The 11,031-nt window shown below is 35.7% G+C and overlaps 1 protein-coding gene across 1 annotated transcript in view; it reads left to right on the top strand.

Moving 5' to 3' along the window:
• Nucleotides 1-11,031, top strand: part of LOC110110175 (putative 3,4-dihydroxy-2-butanone kinase) — a 48,602-nt gene that overhangs the window by 14,959 nt on the left and 22,612 nt on the right. The window lies entirely within an intron of this gene.

The raw sequence follows: 11,031 nt of genomic DNA, 5'->3' as shown, positions 1-11,031 counted from the left end.
GATCTACAAGTGTTACCTATCAAATTGGTATCAGAGCGTCGATTTGGGACCACCGGCGGCTGAAATTCTGAAATTTCAGCAAGTTTATCGTTTCCGGAAGAAGATTTTTTGGGATCCGTTAAAAGAACGATGGCCGGAAAGAAGATGGAAGTTTTGGAAGGCGAAATCGGACAATTGAAATCCGATTTGGAGGGAAGATTTTTCGATTTCCAAAATCAAATCACCTCCAACAATGAAAGGTTGGAGGGAAAGTTCGCCGTGATGGAAGAGATGATGAAGAAATTACTTGAAATGAAGACCAATTCAGGCGACATTGGAAGTAAACGGAGGAGAAAACCGAGTGAAGTAAAGCGAAAAAGATTAAATGGGGTGAATCACGGTAAAAAGAAACGGCAGAACAGAACCCATGCCACTAAAAGTGGAAGGAGTCGAAGAAAGTGATCTTTCACAACCCTGAGGCATTGAGGACGAGGCATTTGAGGAGGAAATCCCGAACCCCTTAGAGGGGGAGGAGAAAGTTCGGCAGGTGGAGATCCTGGAGGAGGAAAACGATTTATGTCCCCTCTAGAACACATCTTCTAGAGAGGAGATGTTAAATGTGGAGTTAAGGAAGACTGAAATAGCACGCGTCCAATTCTTAAAAAGGCCGGAGAGCCCACGTGAGTAATATGTGGGAGGTCCGTTAATGGAGTGAAGTGGAACTTCAATCGCCAAGTAGGGGGCTCACTGGATATTTTGAAAAGATAGTTTTGCATAGCTAGATACGAATGTGTGTGCTAGCAAATATTTGAAAGAGGGAAGCTGTAGAGAAATAATAAATCAGTGGAATCGTCCAGAGACCTAAAAGGTGCACACCTCCCGCATAATTCAAAAGGATTCAGCGTCGATGAGGGAGGCATGGGTAGGATTGTATGTGAACAGAGTGAAAGAGAGAGGAGAGGGGAGGAAAACGGATGACTATTTCCGAGATACGTTAGTTGGGAGACCTTGGACCTGAATTTCCCCGCAGAGGGGAAATTAGTAGCAAATCCGAGAAAGAATGGAATGGGATAATGTCGAAGCATGAAACCTTGTGACCTATAATGAGATGGTAATGAATTCTTGAAAAGTAGGCCGAATTTCGAATATATACCCCAGATGAGATACAAGGAAGGTTTATGACTTTGAACCTATCATGAACTTGTTAAAAAGTTTCCTGAAAGAAATTATAATGGCAAATAGAGTAGAATTGATTCGGAGATGCCATTGCCTAGTCTAAATTTAAGAAATTCGATAGAACCCTGCAGAAGAGAACATGAATCCCCTTAGGAATGATCAATGCACATTGATAGATAATAATCACACTGACTAACTTGATGTATTTGATGACTCGAAAACGATAATGAAATTAAAATCAATCCCTACTGTCTCATTGGAAAAAGTCTTTACAAATTTTAAGGATTAATATTGAAAAATGGAGAAGACAATTAACTTTTTTGTGAGAAAAGGTATCGTCACTATTTACCGCTATATTCGTAGTAGAATGGGGAATAAATACATTTTTAGTTGAGGATATGAAAAGCTCTCTGGAGAAGATAAACCAATAGGAAAAACGCCCAAAAGGGAAACGGAGGGAGACCAACGGTGAGGAAGTTCTGAAGAGTAAGTCTCTTCCCAGATTCTCTTATGAAGGGTAGGAAAGAGGCCGATTTAGACTAGGCATAAGAAGAATCATTATCTAATACTGCTGTAAGGTCAAAGGGAGTATGTATCGTAGATCTGGATAAGAAATTATGAAAGAACAGCCCCATGTTCCGCGCGAATCTAAAGAGTCTTGGAAGAGAAGAGCTCTGGCTATTAGGTATCTATGAGGGCATGATTTGTGCGTCACTAATAGCGTGCCACACTTGTACTTTGGAATAGGGAGCCATTCGAAATCTCCTTGAGTAGAGTGTGAAAAACCTAAGATGCATAGATCTTTCAGAGAAGTGAATTTTGGTTATTCACTCATAGTAAGCGTAGTTTTATTTTTGACAATATGAACGAGGGAACGGATGAAGAAGTGACTTTCTTGATGGGATCCAATGTCTTCATTAGCATCTCTTGATATGAGCTAATAAAGTAGGGTGAGTCTGTCGTGCATATTAGAGATATCGGGCAGTCAATGAGAGCATTTGGTACCGGTGCTTGAGAAGGCTGAGGCTTGGTGCTCACAAAGCAGATAGTGAGTAATCAACATTTCAGAGTCAGCTTTAGATAGATGGGAAACTCTACAGTTGAAGGAGGACTTTTGATACCAGAGAATATTCGAATCGACTAGCAGTCAGCGCAGAGTGGAGGTAAGGGGTTTATCGCGAGAAGGACTAGAGCAACATGCGCGCAGGCTGGAGCCTGTGACGACGAAATTTGATATGGAGAGATATCACGCGTTCGATTGAAGAAGAAGCCTAGAAATGAGCAAATGGCGTTACTTCTCTCGAGACTGAGAAAAAACTGCTTGTCTCAGGCTTGTAGATGGCTTGAATGCAATAATTTATTAAAAGTATGAGCTCTTACAGACAACGATCACTCTTCTATAGCACCCAAGGGGCCTTGTATATTAACAAGCCGCCACCAGTATTACATCTTAGAGAGATCACCAAAGACTAAAAATGAGTAAATTTTTTCCCGCGAGAACAGCCAGAGGACTAGGAGGAGCGAGTTGGGTGGTGATATATAATTATATTCAAGCATGGCTAGCATGATGAGAAGGAGATGCAGGATATTTTTGGGATCAGGAAGAGGGATCAAAAGCGATGTTTTATGTTGGCCTTTATCAGATATTGACTAGTTGATATTTCAGGTTACGTAAATTACATGGCCGCCTTTTAAGGCTATTGTAGAAGTGCTTAAGGGACTTTGGTGATTCATAAGTTAGGACGCATATCGGTAGACCTCTCTCATATAGTCTATTCTCCTTGCGAGTTCATATAGTAACACCTGTACGAAAAGAGAAGACATGATGAGCAGGCCGAAGTGGGAGAATCTGGAGGGAGGAGCGAGAGTTGCAACACGCTGGTGTTTTGGCATATAGCGTTCAGTATACTGCTCAGTAGTGGGTCCAACACTATCGTGTTCAAGAGCACTCTATTGTAAATGTGATGGAATCCGGACCTTGATGGACATATGCCCTTACTGTCATTAGGAAAAAATATGTGAAGTCCCTCTTTGAGTGTATACCGCTAGTATGATGTCACTTAATGATATATAGATCGTGGCCGGCTTTTAGACCTCACACAATTTTTATTTAATTGCATCACCTTCTCTTGAGTGTAACCCCGGGATTGTGTAATGAGCAGGGAGTAGAGAAAGATGTTGGTGGAACGGCCAAATTTGTGTGTATTGTAGATGATCTTGTTTTTTCTAAGATTCACTTGGACGTGATTGTGTGTGGATGGATGAATGATGAAACTTTTCTAAGAATTCATTGGGTTAAATTTCCTATTATTCATAAGAGTGAATATATGGATATTGTGAGGGAGTATGGTGGAGAAGAAATGCCTAAGGTATATTATATGTATAAGTGAGGGATGGTCTATGAGAGAGACCATCTAGGTTCGATGAAAATTTTACAATCAAAGTGATCATGAACGGTGAATTTGGAAAAATCAAGGAGAATAATCCGAAAGGAAGATTTTGGATGAAAGAGATATATACATCGCGATCTTGAAGTAGTCACCGGATAGAGTCACTGACTGTCGATCCTTAGAATCCTCAATAGAATGGGGTCACGTGGTGGTGAAGAATAAGGAGAACAGTGAGTTTAGCTATGAAACCTTCGTGGCTGCGACAAGACCAGACGAGAATGTCTGAGGCAGAATTGGGGAGATTATTTAACTTATCTTCTCAATGACTAATTTTTGGGTTGAAGCAATATTTAAACTACATGGTTAGTAGATGGAGAGAGAATAAGGGGTGGTCATAAAGGCGTTAGAAGTATGTCAAAATTAAACCAAAATACCCTCCTGAGGGCTTTCTTCACTAGTGGGAGAAGAATAGACCCATCACTCAAATTTGTCACATTTGTAAGTTTTTTGGTGTAAGGTGTTCATACATAATAATAGGACAATCTATCTTAGGAAATTTGATCCAAATGAGAGAGAAGGAAATTTTTTCGTTTGATACTCCTAGTGTTTGGAACAAATCTTATAGGAGTATTTAATCAAATGGATTTGGAGTTGAGGAGACCATAATATTCGCTATTGATGAATCTAGAAATTTTGGAAGAGCCCAAATTTGGAAGAGGATAAATAGAAATACTCCAAGAGATTTGAGATATTAGATTTGGTTAAATTATCTGACTTAGGACACTCACCGATCAAGGTCTCACCATTGGAGTCATAGAGAATAGTAGATTTTCTAGTGGAGAAGCATTCCTAATATCACGTAGTGGGGAATTCTGATTTTAAGGGTGAACCTAGTGAAGGGTGTACATCAGGAAACAGAGCGTGAGGAGAGTCAGATTAAGAGAAGAAAGGAGTCAAATTCGAGTGCTCTCTTGCCCTTTTATCCTTTAATGACTAGACCGTGCAGCCCATCTCAGAATGTAATACTAAAAGCAAACACCTACAATTACGCAAATGGATGACATTAGTCTACCTCGATTCTATAGGTATAGAATGCATAAAGAAGCACCAGATCACCAAATTAATTTTGTTAGGTGAATATTATTCGGGGAATTAATTGAGTCCATACACAGGTTCTAGAGTGAACAATGCAGATGGATAGGTTAGTGAGGGAGAGCTTATAGTAGTTTAAGATAATTCAAAATAAAAAGAAACGACCTTTAGAACCGTTGTCAGTGATTCGCCACAACGCGAGATTTCGCCAAGCGGAGAACGGAGGCGATTGCTAATAACGCACGCTTGGTGGCTCTCCGTGGGATATAAGTAACTTAGATTGCACGCGGATTCAAGAAAACTGCATTGTCTGAGAAGAGACGATTTGTGCACGTAGCTCCTCGTTTAGCGTAGAAACGCGTTTTTTGAACCTGAGATTTCATGACGAGTGTGTGATATGTATTTGAATTGCTCTATGTGTAGAGGATTTGTTTTACGAAATTTATTCAAATGGATTTGAGATAGTGTCGCTTCTTTTTAGTGATTGCTATCAAGAGCATTTTTAATATATATGTGTTTGAGAATTTGCCTAGGCGTTTTATGAATGTTATGTAATAAAAAATTTAGAATATACTGGCAAATCATGTTTTAATTAAAAAGGCTGCATTACAATTTTAGAGGATGAATAATAATGAGTTTAGCCACGTTTCTATTGGGGCCTCATTTTGAATTGGCAAGGAAGGTTGAGGCCAATTTCTGTCGCGAGAGACTCTCGTAGAGATTCTCTCTTTTGGTATAAAATGCGAGAATTGTGCAGCGCTATCAAAGTGTATCTGCTCTCCAATTTTTTTTAATAGAGAGTTCATTATTCTTGTAAGTTGGGAAACAATACACAATCTGCTTAATTGATGATATTTCTGTTATCTAATGTTTGAAATTTCGCAATCTAGAATAATTCAATCTGCTTTTAATTGGTTCTAACCAAAAATAAAAAATCCTTTTGTTAAGTCAACAGCAGAGTTTGTGAGTTTTTTCCTAGCTGTGGACAGCAGTCCCACATCACTGTTTTCGCTTTTTTCAGAAGATCTACAAGTGGTTGATTTATCCTAATAATCAGATATATTTAGAGTAAGGTAGATAGTGTATGAGCCCATTCGAGGTTGGTCAACATAGCCTTGTAATATGTGTATGAAGTCACCTTTCTTAGGTTTTATTTACTTAGGGGCAGCTTCGTAAGGCTGGGAGAGATAATATTTTTCATAGTGTAAAAGTATATTTTGAGACTTGCGTAGGCCCTGATCTAGATAAAAGGTTGTCTATTATTATGATGGAGAGACATTTATAAATGTGAAAGTAAAATGTAGATGAAATTTGAAACTCATAAGCTACATATTTGAGGAATATTATTTCTTACATATTTTCTGTGTGTAAGTTTCCAAAAACATTGGTCTAATCTGAATACATCGCGAAGTTACCGCTTCCACCACCAGCCTACTAAACGTTATCGTTTCTGCAGTTACTAGCTAGGGGATTATAATATTGATGCTACAGAGGAACAAATATTTTATAGAAACTTTGGGAAAAACTACCGATTGTATCTTGTACCTAAGTCTCCATTGTCCTCGCTCCCGATTGGTCACATACTACCGTTCTCTAGCAGTACACCCGATATGCCACAACCATGAGCCTTACGTCGACCACCGGACTAACGCTGTTTTGTTCCTATGTACCCTAAATAATTATCAGCTGAGTTTCTCATCGTTGCCAATCACATGATTACCAGTGTACCTGAACACAAAGTATATTGGCACATATGAGGACTTTATTCTCTTTGAGATTCAATTTTTCTCACTAATACAAAACTATAGGGAATTATGGCTATACTCCAGAAATAGTAATATTCAGCCTCTTTGTATTTTATTTGATATTAAAATCTCATAAAATAATTATAGATCTTTAGGAAACTATATTATATCAAAGTGTTTTATAATAGGTTGATTTTGTAAAGTAATATCAGTCTAATATCACTTTCCTCAGAACTTATTATAACTTTTCTATCACTAACCCGCAAATTAACTCTTCTTGATATCTATATTTTGATTCTATTCGCATATGTTTAATAATATACTAAAGAAATATTTTTCTTGTAGTACTTGTTTAATCAACATGTGGAAATGCTCTGAAAATTACATCTGATTGTTGTGTTTCAAATTTTAAGTGAGCGTTGTGGTGAAGAAAGCATCTTAGCTATAAATGTTTGTAATTATTACAATATAATTGATTTTGAAATATTATGTGGTTTTTTAAAATCTGGTCAGTTAAATGTTCCAATTATTTTTTTGACTATTTCACTTTCGTTGTCTTAATTATATTGCGATTGGATATTAGTAGAATATTTCCGATATTGCCAAAATATATCTTCCCTAGAAAATAAACCCATATAAACATAAAGACATTATTTCATTAGGGATCATGTATCCAAAAGAAAAATTGAATTGAACCATGTTTCTACTAAAAATCACATGTAGATATTTTTATAAAACCTCTAGCCTTTGATACGTTTAGCATATTAAGAATAGGCTTGGTGTGATGATCTAAATCTTAATTAAATTTTCTACAACTTGATATGTGTCTTTAATGTGTTTTCTATTTTTTTTTATTTACTGTGCTTATTTGTGTAAGTGTTTTTTCTATTTTAGTGTTTTAATGTTTTTGGGTATCGATTTTAAAATATTTTCAAAAATTGGATTTCGCCTGTTTGCTTGATCGATCGTTGCAAATTTTTTCTAAGTGTTTTATTCGTATTATATCGAATTATTTTTTTGTCCGCGTACGAATTCTGTAGCACGTAATCATGATCTCTTAGATTTAGGTTTTCTTTGGGCTCTTGGCATTGCCAGAGATTTGGGAGAGATCGATCCTCCTCTCGAATTGAGGATCAAGTGTATCTTGCTAATTTATTCATTATCTAGTGGAATACAAATCTTGCTTGAGTTTCTTTCAAATTTCCTCTAAAAATGTGTCTAGTTTGATGGAAAATAAATTTGAAGTAAAATGTAGATGAATTTGAAACTCATCTCTTTGGTTATTTTTTGTGTATTCCAAAATTGGTCTATCGAATACATCGCAAGTTACCGCTTCCACCACCAGCTACTATCGTCGCAATCAGTTATTGTCGACCACCACCGGACACCTCCGCTTGTTGTCGATTGTCACAACTACCGTTGCTTACACCACGCCACAACCGACCTTCGTCGACCACCAACCCGCCATCAATCAGTGTCATAGCCATCACTGGCACCTCCATTGAGCTTTATGTTGAATTCATTTTACTTCAAACTATATACAAAATGTAATCTCATGTATTTATTTTAAACTCAACAAAATAACTATAAAATATTTCAAATGTATTATATTTATTTTAAAATGTATCTCTTTTACTTTGCATTTCTTTTTCAACAAACCAAATAACTTCTTATATAATTTCATTTTTTCCATATGTTTCATCTATATAATTTCTTGATCTTGTTAAAAAAGTGGCATGCTGAAAATTTGATTTGTTTCAAATTTCTTGCTGAAATTCTCAGATAATTTTTATCATTTCATTTAAAATTGGTTTTAAACTGTAGTATGGCCTATTTTCTTTTTATTAATTGGGTTGTTGAATTGATTGAAATATCCTCTATTTTTATTTACATGGCAGTATATTGAATATCATATTAGTTGTAATCCAAAATTCTAACCCCATCATGCTACATCAAATTGGTGGTATTAGAGTGCGAAAGATTGTCGCACCATGTTATGCATAAGTCTGGCTAATTATCGAAGTAACTTAGTAGGTAGCAAAAGGGATGAAATTTAAACAACATTTTAAAAATCAATCAACTAAATTGTTGAACAATCAACACAACTATGTGATGACGTTAACATATGGCACAAATTGACACATTGGAAACTGATTAAGGCCATGCACGTGAACTTGAAGTAATTTCAGTCACATTGATGAACTAATTCACTTAAAAGTTAATTCTGGTTGAAGACATGAAAATTATCTTGAAAGAAAATTCAAAGTTTTTAACAATAATTATGAAAATGAAAGTTTAAAATTTTTTTTGGCATATATGATGATATAATGAAAAAATTAAAGTTAGATTGCTTATTTACAATGGTAAGATTGAACTTAAAATTCAATCAACTGAATGGTTATAACAACAATAACAAAAACATTAAGCCTTTATATCACTGTGGTGTATAGGGGTGTAAGTGAGTCAAGTCGGCTCGAACTCGGCTCGACAATGAGCTCGCGAACCGAGCTTATCAAGCCGCGAGCTCTCACGCTCAAGCATAAACTCTAGCTCGATCTTGACGGGGCTTGCGAGCTCGCAAGCTGGCTCGTATTATATATTTATTCATTTTTTTATTAGTATTATTATTTTTTAATTATTCATTAATTAACTTCTTACCTATAAAGATGTAAAGTTTTTTTTGGGAAATATAAAGCTGTAAAGTAATTAAAGCAAGTAATAAAAGCTACAACTTATTTAAAAAAAAATACAAAAATTGCAACATAAATTCCAAAAAAGGACTAGCAAGTCTCATCTCTTTTAGTACCTAAAAGAATTCTCTTCTTCTCTCTGAGTGCAAGACTCCTTCGATCTTGTCCGCACCTCACATGTATCCTTCTTCTCATCATCTCGCACCTTCTTCTTTCTCTCCTACGACAGTCAAGTCCCTACGGTCATGAGCTAGCTTGCGAGCCCACCTTGCTAACCACAAGTCTAGCTTGAGTTCACCTTTTGAGCTCGACATGAGCTCAAGATCGAGTTCGAGCTTGGGATTTGGCCACCGAGTCGAGCTCAAGTTAGGTATGACTCGAGCTTAACTCCACTCATTTACAATCCTAGTGGGGTCGGCTATATGAATCATTTTTCTTTATGGTGTCTTATTTAGAGTCAATTTTTAATTTAAATATAATAAAAATGATCATTTATACTAAGTCTTTTTAGATTTACCTCTACCTTTCTTAAAATAGTCTAGATTTAATACATTTACTCTCTTAGTCGGTTCATAGGAAGGCTAATGTTTTATATGACCAAACCATCTAAGTCGACTCTTTCTAATCTTATTTTTCACTGGAGCTACTCCAACCTTTTCACGTGTATACCCGTTTCACATTCTGTTTCTAAGTGTAAAGACACTCATCCACCTGAACATCCTCAACTCTTCAACATTTAACTTAACTTTATGCTTCTCTTTTAATGGCCAACATTATGTGCCATAAAGTATTGTAGATCTCACCATCATCTTATAAAATTTTCCCTTAAGTTTGAGGGGCATTCTCTATCATAGAACAAACCTGATGCATTCTTGCACTTCAACCATCCAACTTAAATTTTATTAATAATATCCCTATCTATTTTACCATTGTTTTGAACAATAGACCCGACATATTTAAAACATGCACTCTTTTAATGATTTGATCACTCAATCTCACAATCTCATCATTAAATCTATTACTATTAAATTACATTCTATGTATTCCGTTTTAGGTTAACTCAAATGAAAACTTTTAGACTCTAAGGTTTACCTCAATAAGCAAGTTTTTCGTAAACTCCCTCTCTAGTCTTATTAACAAGAATAATATCATCAGCAAAAAGCAAACACCAGTATACATCCTCTTGTAAATGTATAGTAAGAACTTACATGACTAAAGCAAAAAAGATATGGACTTAAACCTGATCCTTGATATAATCCAATTGAAATTGGAATAGAAAAATATTTTGTCAAATCACTTTGTATTTTAATACAAGTAATAGCTCTTGTATACATATCCTCAATAACTTTAATATAAGCATTATTAATTTCTTTCTTTTTCTAGAACTCTTCAGAGCACTTCCCTTGGTACTTTATCACATATTTTCTTTAAATCAATAAATATCATATATAGATCCTCTTTACTCTCTCTATACTTCTCCATCAAACCTCTCAACAAATGTATAGCTTTTAGTAGACCTACTCGGCATGAATCCAAATTGATTTTTAGAAATATTAGTATCAAATCATAATTTATGCTTAAGAGAATTAATATTCCAAATTTTTATCCTAATTCTAGTTTCATGGACTAGTTTTTTTGCCCACATCTGCCATGATGTTGGAACCCTTATTTAGCATTGCACGTGGACATCGGTGCAGCCTCCCTTACACACATTTCACTATATCCAGGCTATACAACACATCACTTCCAGAGAATATCCTAGTTTTAACACAATATATTAAAATATTCATGTTATGATTATTCAAAAAATTTTATTGATGGGGGTAGGTAACCTTTTTATGTGATTAATGGCTAGAAAAGACTATGGATCTTTAGTTTAATAATTATAGAAGTTGATGCAGAACTAAATATGATTTCAATTAATGCGATAAGAACTTGCATGTTTTTGAATAAGAACAA

This window comes from Dendrobium catenatum, unplaced genomic scaffold (assembly GCF_001605985.2).
Source record: "Dendrobium catenatum unplaced genomic scaffold, ASM160598v2 fragScaff_scaffold_1035, whole genome shotgun sequence".
Classification (NCBI taxonomy): domain Eukaryota; kingdom Viridiplantae; phylum Streptophyta; class Magnoliopsida; order Asparagales; family Orchidaceae; genus Dendrobium; species Dendrobium catenatum.
This window is presented reverse-complemented; position numbering and strand designations above follow the sequence as displayed.